Source organism: Protopterus annectens, chromosome 3.part0 (genome assembly GCF_019279795.1).
Source record: "Protopterus annectens isolate FY-2018-M chromosome 3.part0, PAN1.0, whole genome shotgun sequence".
NCBI lineage: Eukaryota > Metazoa > Chordata > Ceratodontiformes > Protopteridae > Protopterus > Protopterus annectens.
Window position 1 is genome coordinate 122,277,187 of NC_056731.1, and position 9,090 is coordinate 122,286,276.

Sequence of the window (9,090 nt, forward strand, 5' to 3'; positions counted from 1 at the left end):
GTGAGACTTCCCACTGATCAAAATAGAAAAGCTGTGATTTGACAAGAACATGGTGACACATGAGTTATGGGCAGAATTTTTCTTGAAGTTGTTTGTTTTTCTGGTACATCTCTTGTTTGGACTGGTAAGATGGTGAAGTGACATTTGGCACAATTCATAAAGAGAGAGAAAGAGATGATGTTAAGTGTATTTCGAAAAACATGTATAAACTCCACTTGAAAGACTCCTTTTGAGCTATTATTACTTTAAGGCCTATGCTGTATTTAAATGTTACATTCTAAGAACAATTTTGATTAAGCATGGTGTAGCACTTTGCATTGATATGACTTGTGTCTTTGCAGAACATTACTTGATACGTTTCAGTAGTGACTAGACTTCAACGCATTGTGTACTTGGCTGCGTAGCAGTACATTCTTTTAGAGATGCTCTAAGTAATATAACAAAGTAAAATAAAATTAAACTATTGAAAAATTAATTATCAAGGTGCTGCTTACTGTGCTGGAACTGAAGTCTTCTTAAGACTCTAGGTCATGCTGGCTGGATTCTGATGAAATCAAAGTCTAGTTGTAATTGCATTCACAGTCTGTTGCTCACAGAAACTTGCAAAATGTACACTGATGCAGCAGCAAACTTTGTCACTTTAAGACCAGTAACCAATAAATACCTTTTTATAACAAACCACATGGACTACTGTTGCAGCTTCAGTTACACTGTACCACTTTTTACTTCTTGTTCAGCATAAATTATGTGAGGTGTAACATACACAAATACCTCAGAACAAATGTGTTCCTACACAAATACCTCTAACAATGTTATCTGCTATAGTATCTTTATAGTGTTTTTACATCCTGTTTTTCTCCTTGGTATTCTATTTTGATCTTTTTATGAAAACATCTGTTTGCTGGTGTTTGCAGAAAAATATGTTTTTATCCTGTAGAGAAGCAATACTGATATTGTTTTTTTAAGGAAACATCTTTGTGTGAAACACGTACAACTGCTGACTTGATAAAGGCATGTCCATTCAAACTTCTTTGCTTAACAGTGTCATATGATAGAAATGCATACAGATTGTTTTCCTGTTGTCCATTTTTTAAGGAAGCAGGTTAGCTTTCTTACTGACAATGTGAAATGCATACATCCTGCTTTTTACATTTTTGCTAAGTCTGTAAAAGGTCCGCTTTCTTGCTGATTTTGTAGGAAAGCATGTCCATTAAGCAAATTCCTTATTTTTCAAGCCACGGTCATCTAGTATGGATGCTAATCACATATTGCTAAACTCTCTACATTTAAGCAAGATTTATTTTATACCTTATTTATTTTGCATATTTGTAACAGAATTGCTTTCAACCTTTTATTCACTGTTAAATACACTCTAACAACTATAATTGTTGATGTTGTGTGATCAGCAGGGGTCACCACAGGTACAATTTATGTTTCAAAAGTAATTTTCATTAATATGGTAGACAAATAACCCTTGTTTTCAGCTTTTAAGATTATGCTTTTGTGTCAGTTTGCAAGACTGACAGCCACACACTGGAGGAACATAGCAATACTGAAACTTACATCTCTGATTATGTTGTAGAAGATAGTTTGACTAAACTTAAAACTAGCCTACCAACTATATTTTCTATTCAGTTCTACTCAGATTTTACTATTTTATATGATGTTTTATTGTTTTACCTAAATTAACTAATAAAATATAATGTACTATCAAGTAGTGAGTGTGTAAATAACGTATGCCTGATTTATAGCTGCAATAACAGCTGGCAACTTAGGTTGAAGCATTGCTACTTTACTTCTTTTTAATAATGGATATTTAGTCACATTCATTAATCAATGGCTCTAAACTGATTTAAGAAATAGCAAATAGATGTTCTTGGAGATTCCAAAGGTCAGGATGCCAAAAGCTAAGTATAATATATTCTATACACAGACCTAATGTATCTACTGTACTGGGGTTCCACCTAAGGTGGCAGTAGTTATTTTTCAGGAGATCAATTTCTCTATAGTGCAGTAATATCCTTTACTCTAGTCTCAAACTAGATCTGTTTCTCCATCCTCCAACTGGAGGCTGATGTGTGGGTATATGCACCTCAATCCTCTGATATGTGCAATTTTTAGTGGGTACTGCAGTTTCCATCCATATCTTAAAGATGTACTGTAGATCAATAGTGATCTTCTAAATTGCACATTAGAATGTATGCAATGTGTTTGTGTATGAGTCCTCTGATGGGCTTGTGCCTTCTTCATGATTAGTTCCTCTGTCTTGTTTTCAGTACTTGCATCAGGAAATTTTGCAATATGAACATCTGTGCTTTGATGTGACTTCTTAATCCTTGTTTCAAACCTTCTCAAGGTATTATTGCTTGGTCTGTGACTCCATAAGTTATGCTTGTAAAGAGTCTTGCAACCCTAAATTGTATTAAATGGGTAATCTTAGAATAAATGATTGAATATTGAGCCGTTTCACTCATAAGATGGGAGAGCAGGTAGTTGATGAAACAGTGTCAGTAAGAACATCTCAGCAGTGCTACAGATGGCAGATTGCCTCAGTGAAGAGCGCAGTAGGTGCATTCAGTGATTACACCTTTATTTCATTAGGTACTACATGAGAACAGTGAGACTAGACCTATTGGTGTCATAAATGAAGTCAGCACCTGAAGTTGATACCATCCACTGGACTTTCCTTGTCTGTTTCCACCATAAACACTCAAAAATGTATCAGCCTGAGCTTAGTAGACCATCTCGGTATGAGTCCATATTGGTGATCATGCTGTTATTTCAGTTTCAAAACTTTATTAGACTCTCCCACACATAAAAATATTACTAACTTTTCCTGTGGCTTTCCTGGTAACTGGGGTCACAGAGTTGTACATTTGCTAGCCTTTTTCCTGTATCACTCTTTTAACAAGGATATCACAGTCCATCTCCATTCCTTATGCATCAAGTAGTACTGCAGTGACTATGGCCATGCAAGGTAACAGGTGAAACACAGAGCAGCTACTGTCAAACTACAATAATAACCATTGCTATCACAATGCAGAGTTAGGGACAAGGGTATGAATTAGTTGCCTAATCACCATGACTATAGTAGCCATAGGAGTGTCCTAATTACCGTGAGTGTAGGAGTGCAGGACAATGCATAAAGCTCCAAGATAGCTGCCATCTGAGTGTCCTAATCATGACTGCAGCAGTCATAGGAATGCCCTAAACATCATGATGGCGACAGCCGGGTATGGGCCCGATGCTCCAGCACCATCCATTTTCAGGGCTAGTTGATTCGGCAGGTGAGTTGTTACACACTCCTTAGCGGATTCTGACTTCCATGGCCATCATCCTGCTGTCTATATCAACCAACACCTTTTCCGGAGTCTGATGAGCATCAGCATTGGGCGCCTTAACCCGGCGTTCTGTTCATCCTGCAGCACCAGTTCTGCTTACCAAAAGTGGACCACTGGGCGCTCACATTCCATGCCCGGCTCCAAGCCAGTGAGGTGGGCATCTTACCCATTTAAATTTTGAGAATAGGTTGAGATCATTTTGGCCCCAAGACCTCTAATCATTCGCTTTACCAGATAAAACTGCATCCACCGAGTGCCAGCTATCTTGAGGAAAACTTCAGTGGGAACCAGCTACTAGATGATTTGATTAGTCTTTTGCCCCTATACCCAGGTTGGATGATCAATTTGCATGTCAGGACTGCTATGGACCTCCACCAGAGTTTCCTCTGGCTTTGCCCTGCCCAGGCATAGTTCACCATCTTTCAGGTCCCACCAGGTGTACTCACATTCCACCTCCCTGACAGGATGGGTGAGATGGGCCAGTGGTGCACCACCCCATGGGGCGGGGGGATCCCACCTCAGCCAGTGCATGCTGGCCCTCACTTTCCTTGTGCCGTGGGGGCCTCCGGCCCACCCTCAGACACACGCACCTGTTAGACTCCTTGGTCCATGTTTCAAGATGGGACGTGTGGGTCAACAATGTTACTGTGGACCGCGGGCACCGGAGGTGAGTCAGCCTGGCAGCAGGACGTGGCTGGGCCACACTGAGGGCAGTCTGGCCCAGTCGACAGTCCTGCTGAGAGCCGGGGGTGGGTGAGGCAGCAGTTGTCTCCCACAACCCCAGGGCATGGTGAGGGCTGATGCCGTGGGCTGTAACACTTCCCTCCGGGGAGGGGTGCCACCTTCCATGCAGCCTTCCCAGCCAACTCAGAGCCGGTCATGGCACATCGCCATGGAGGAAGTGCACCTGATGGTGGCTGACATGCCAGGGGACAGTCCCCCACCCCTCGAAAGGGGAAGAGGATCCGCCTTGTCCAGGTGGCTGGCACAGCCTCCGAGTTGAATACTCCTGGTGGACCACACGGACCCCACCCATTTACCTCTGAATGGTTTCATGCCCTCTTGAACTCTCTCTTCAAAATTATTTTCAATTTTCCCTTATGGTACTTGTTTGCTATCGATCTTATACCGATATTTAGCCTTAGATGGAGTTTACCACCTGCTTTGGCCTGCATTCACAAACAACCTGACTCTGGGAAGACCTGATCCCTATGCGCCGGGGGCCACCACTGGCCTCACACCGTCCTCGGGCTGAGCCTTGATCACAAGGACTTGGGCTCCCTGGGCGGCACCGGGGAGACAGACTTCCGTACGCCACAGTTCCCTGTGCCCATCGCCCAGGTGGGGATTCGGCACTGGGCTCTTCCCTCTTCACTCACCGTTACTGAGGGAATTCTGGTTAGTTTCTTTTCCTTCACTTAGTAATATGCTTAAATTCGGCGGGTCACCACGTCTGATCTGAGGTCGCATTCTGAGCGAGGTTGCAGGTAGTGGCAGGATGGCGGGGCCTTGGGGGTGGGACAGACTGCCTGTCCTCCCCTGGGAACCCCCGCGCACACCCACTCCCCACCGTCAGACTCCGGGCAGCAGAAGAAGACGGCCGACGCGGACCCGGTGACCGGGAACTAGGCAGGTGGGTGTTGGGCTCTGCCTCAAGAGGGCAGCCAGGTGGTGGTACCACTGACATCCTCCGGGGGGTGGGCCAGATGTGCACCTGCTCCCTCCCATCCTCATATGGGCTTCCCGGCTTGGGGTGGCAGGGGACTCATCTCCTCCATCCATGTCTCACCCTGGGGAGATGGGGGACCATGGCGGGCTCCCTTGACTCCCCATCCTTGCTCTCAGTGGGGGCCAGGCACCCCCTGGGGTGATGGAAGGCATGAAGACCCTCAGACAGTCATAACCCCGGGAATAACCCGGGGCCGCAAAGTGTGTTCTAAGTGTCGATGATCAATTTGTCCTGCAATTCACATTAGTTCTCACAGCTAGCTGCATTCTTCATTGATGAATGAGTCAAGTGATCCACCGATCAGAGTCGTACAGGTTCTCGTCTGATGGGGGCACCGCTGCTCATGCGTTGTCACACCTCGAGACGAGCATGCAAGGCTTCATGGGTGTCGTCATGGGTTCCTGGACTGGGGTTACTGGCCCCACACCATAGGACAGCAGGGAGTCCCCCAGTGGCTGGCGCATGGCCACACCACTGACTGCCCGAGTCTTTGAACCAACGCCCCGCATGGAGTGGGGTGTCCTCTGCAGGTACCCGTGACTGACATTGAGGGGAGAGGACTCCGGTGTACCACCCGGGGGCAGTCCCACATGGCTGGAGGGGAGGCCGCTGCCCCCCTGCCAGGACAGCATCCTCTCCTTCCTCCTGCCACACAGGGAGCCAGTCGCCTCTGGGTGTGTGCGGTGGACCACACCGCCGGGCCAGGCGTGCCCTCCATCGCCATCTCCTCATGGCAGTGGAGGGGGAACTACCCACCACACAGATGGACCCCTCCCTCCCACCGCTGGGAGGCAAGAGGGGACATATGTTACCCCTTGCTCTCACTTCCTCCCCTCTCCCTTCCTGCCTCCCTCCCCCAGGGAGCCATGGGCTTGATCCACCAGCCTCCCCCGGGGCACACGGAGAGATGGGAATTGGAGAGAGATGTGGAGAGAGACATGGAGGGTCAGGGCGGTGGAGTGAGGAGAGGCCCTGGTACCTGGGGACGGCACCATCTCAGGACCCTCTAAATTAATGATCCTTCTGCAGGTTCACCTACGGAAACCTTGTTACAACTTTTACTTCCTCTAGATATTCAAGTTTGATTGTCTTCTCGGTGCACCACCGGGGCTGTGACTGACTCCAGCAGAGCCAATCCGAGTACCTCATTAAACCATCCAATTGGTAGTAGCGACGAGTGGTGTGTTCAAAGGGCAGGGACTTAATCAATGCAGGCTTATGATCCGCACTTACTGGGAATTCTTCATTCGGGGGAATAATTGCAATCTCCAGTCCCTATCATGAATGGGGTTCAGTGGATTACCTGGACCTGTCGGCCAAGGGTAGACACACGCTGATCCATTCAGTGTAGCATGCATGCAGCCCCGGACATCTATGGGCATCACAGACCTGTTATTGCTCAATCCTGTGTGGCTGAAAGCCACTTGTCCCTCTAAGAAGTTGGTGATGACCAGACAGTGCTGCATAACTGGTTAGCATGGCAGAGTATTGTTCGTTATCAAAATTAACTAGACAAACCACTCCACCAACTAAGAACGGCCATGCACCACCACCCACAGAATTGAGAAAGAGCTATCAGTCTGTCAATCCTTTCCATGTCTGGGCTGGGTGAGGTTTTCCGTGTTGAGTCAAATTAAGCCACAAACTCCATTCCTTGTGGTGCCCTTCCATCAATTCCTTTAAGTTTCAGCTTTGCAACCATACTCCTCCTGGAACCCAAAGACTTTGGTTTCCCTGAAGCTCCCCGGTGGGTCATGGGAATAACCCCGCCAGATCGCTAGTCAGCATCATTTATAGTCGGAACTATGACAGTATCTGATCATCTTCGAACCTCTGACTTTCGTTCTTGATTAATGAAAACATTCTTGGCAAATGCTTTTGCTTTTGTTCGTCTTGTACCGGTCCAAGAATTTCACCACTAGCTGCACAATACGAATTCCCTCAGCTGTCCCTCTTAATTATGGCCCCAGTTCTGAAAACCAATAAAATAGAACCGGATTCCTATTCCATTATTCCTAGCTGAAGTATTCAGGCGACCGGCCTGCTTTGAACACTCTAATTTTTTCAATGTAAATGCTTCGGACCCCCGGGACACTCAGTTAAGAGCATCGAGGGAGCACTGAGAGGCAGGGGCTGGGACAGGTGGTAGCTCACCTCATGGCAGCCAGCCAGCCCGATCCCAAGATCCAACAATGAGCTTTTCAACTGCAGCAACTTTAATATACACTATTGGAGCTGGAATTACCGTGGCTGCTGGCACCAGACTTGCCCTCCAATAGATCCTCGTTAAAGAATTTAAAGTGTACTCATTCCAATTACAGGGCCTCAAAATAGTCCTGTATTGTTATTTTTCATCACTACATCTCTGAATCAGGAGTGGGTAATTTGCATGCCTGCTGCCTTCCTTGGATGTGGTAGCCATTTCTCAGGATCCCTCTTCGGAATCGAACCCTGATTCCCCATTACCCATGGTCACCATGGTAGCACAGATAGTACCATTGAAAGTTGATAGGGCAGAAATTCAAATGTCTCATCACTGCCATGAGGGCACGCGATCGGCCCGAGTTTATTTAGAGTCACCAAAGCTGCCGGGCTGAGACCCGGATTGTTTTTTGTCTGATAAATGCATGCATCCCTGGAGGTCAGCACTTGTCAGCATGTATTAGCTCTAGAATTACCACAGTTATCCAAGTAACGGTGGAGCGATCAAAGGAACCATAACTGATTTAATGAGCCATTCTCAGTTTCACTGTAGCATTTGTGTGCACTGAGACTTGCATGGCTTAATCTTTGAGACAAGCATATACTACTGGCAGGATTAACCAGATAGGAGCACCTCGGTGGGTGGGTGGAGAGGATAGGATGGTCCGGAGCCTGCACCTCCAGTGATGGGAGGGGTTCCTCTCCCCATGGAGGTGGCACCTCAGGTGCTGGTCGTGGACTGGCGACCACGACCCCAGAGAGCTGCGGACTGGCACAGAGCATGGCTGTGCTCAGAGCCAGAGAGTGAGGGAGAGAGCTCCCAAAGCTCCCGTTCAGGGGCGCCCGCCAGAGCAGGGTGGCCAGGCACATGACAGGACTCCTTCACCTTGACCTGGGCTCATCAGTCTCACCTCAACTTCACCAGCGAGGAGCGCAGAATGTTCTGCTCCTCCAACCCACGCCTCACTCCCCGGGAGGAGAAGCTCAACCTGTCGGCTGTGACCCGCAGAGTGACATCACAGGGGTCCTTCTCCAGTGGGAGTCAGCCCGATCGATCGATGGATGGTGGGGAGAGGCGCCTCGGACTCGCACACCCCATGGGATGCCTCATCATCCCTTAACTCCTGGAGGCGTTCAAATTGTGCCGGATCATGCATGCCCAGTGGACAATCGGGGTGATGAACCTGTGGGGTATGGCCAACCTTGCAAAACTCCCATTGGCCACGGAGGACCAGATCCGCTCTCATGTGGTCTTTCACCTCCCACTGCTTTCTCGTCCAGAGGGGTACCTGGGGCTTTGTGATATTTTGGGGATGCTGTCGGGTTCCGGGTGAGGTTGGACACCTTCCCAATGCCCGGTGGGAGCTCTCTGGGTGCCACAGACTCCTGCCACCAGCTTCCTTAAGGACTTCCACCTGGAGGACTTCCAACATGGGGGTGCTCTACCTGCCCCCTCTCACCCGGGCAGGAGCTCTCCTGGCCCCATGGCCCTCTGCTGGTGGCTCCCTTAAGGATGTCCACCTGGAGGGGGGCAGTCCAGACCCTCTCACCTGGGTGGGAGTACTCCCTCCCAGCCACTTCCCACTTCTCTCCCCTTCCAGACTTCCATCTTGTAGGGGGCCATGGTCCAGATCCCCCTCACCCAGGCGGGAGCTCTCTTGGCCCAGCTGATGTCCGCCTCCCCTCTTCCTTCCAGACTTCTGTGGAGAGGGACTCCCTCCGGGCTTCTAATTCCACACGGGCGGGAGGCTCTTTCCCTGGGTTACATATCTCCTGGTGGCTGCCGAGCCATGCCATGTCCCAGTGCCCTCAGAGACC

The 9,090-nt window shown here is 48.5% G+C and overlaps 1 non-coding gene across 1 annotated transcript; it reads right to left on the reverse strand.

The window, feature by feature from the left end:
- Window positions 1–5,224: 5,224 nt before the first annotated feature.
- Window positions 5,225–5,378, reverse strand: LOC122797347. The gene has a single exon (XR_006364081.1). It is a non-coding gene; the product is annotated as a 5.8S ribosomal RNA (ribosomal RNA).
- Between the last annotated feature and the right edge of the window lie 3,712 nt (window positions 5,379–9,090).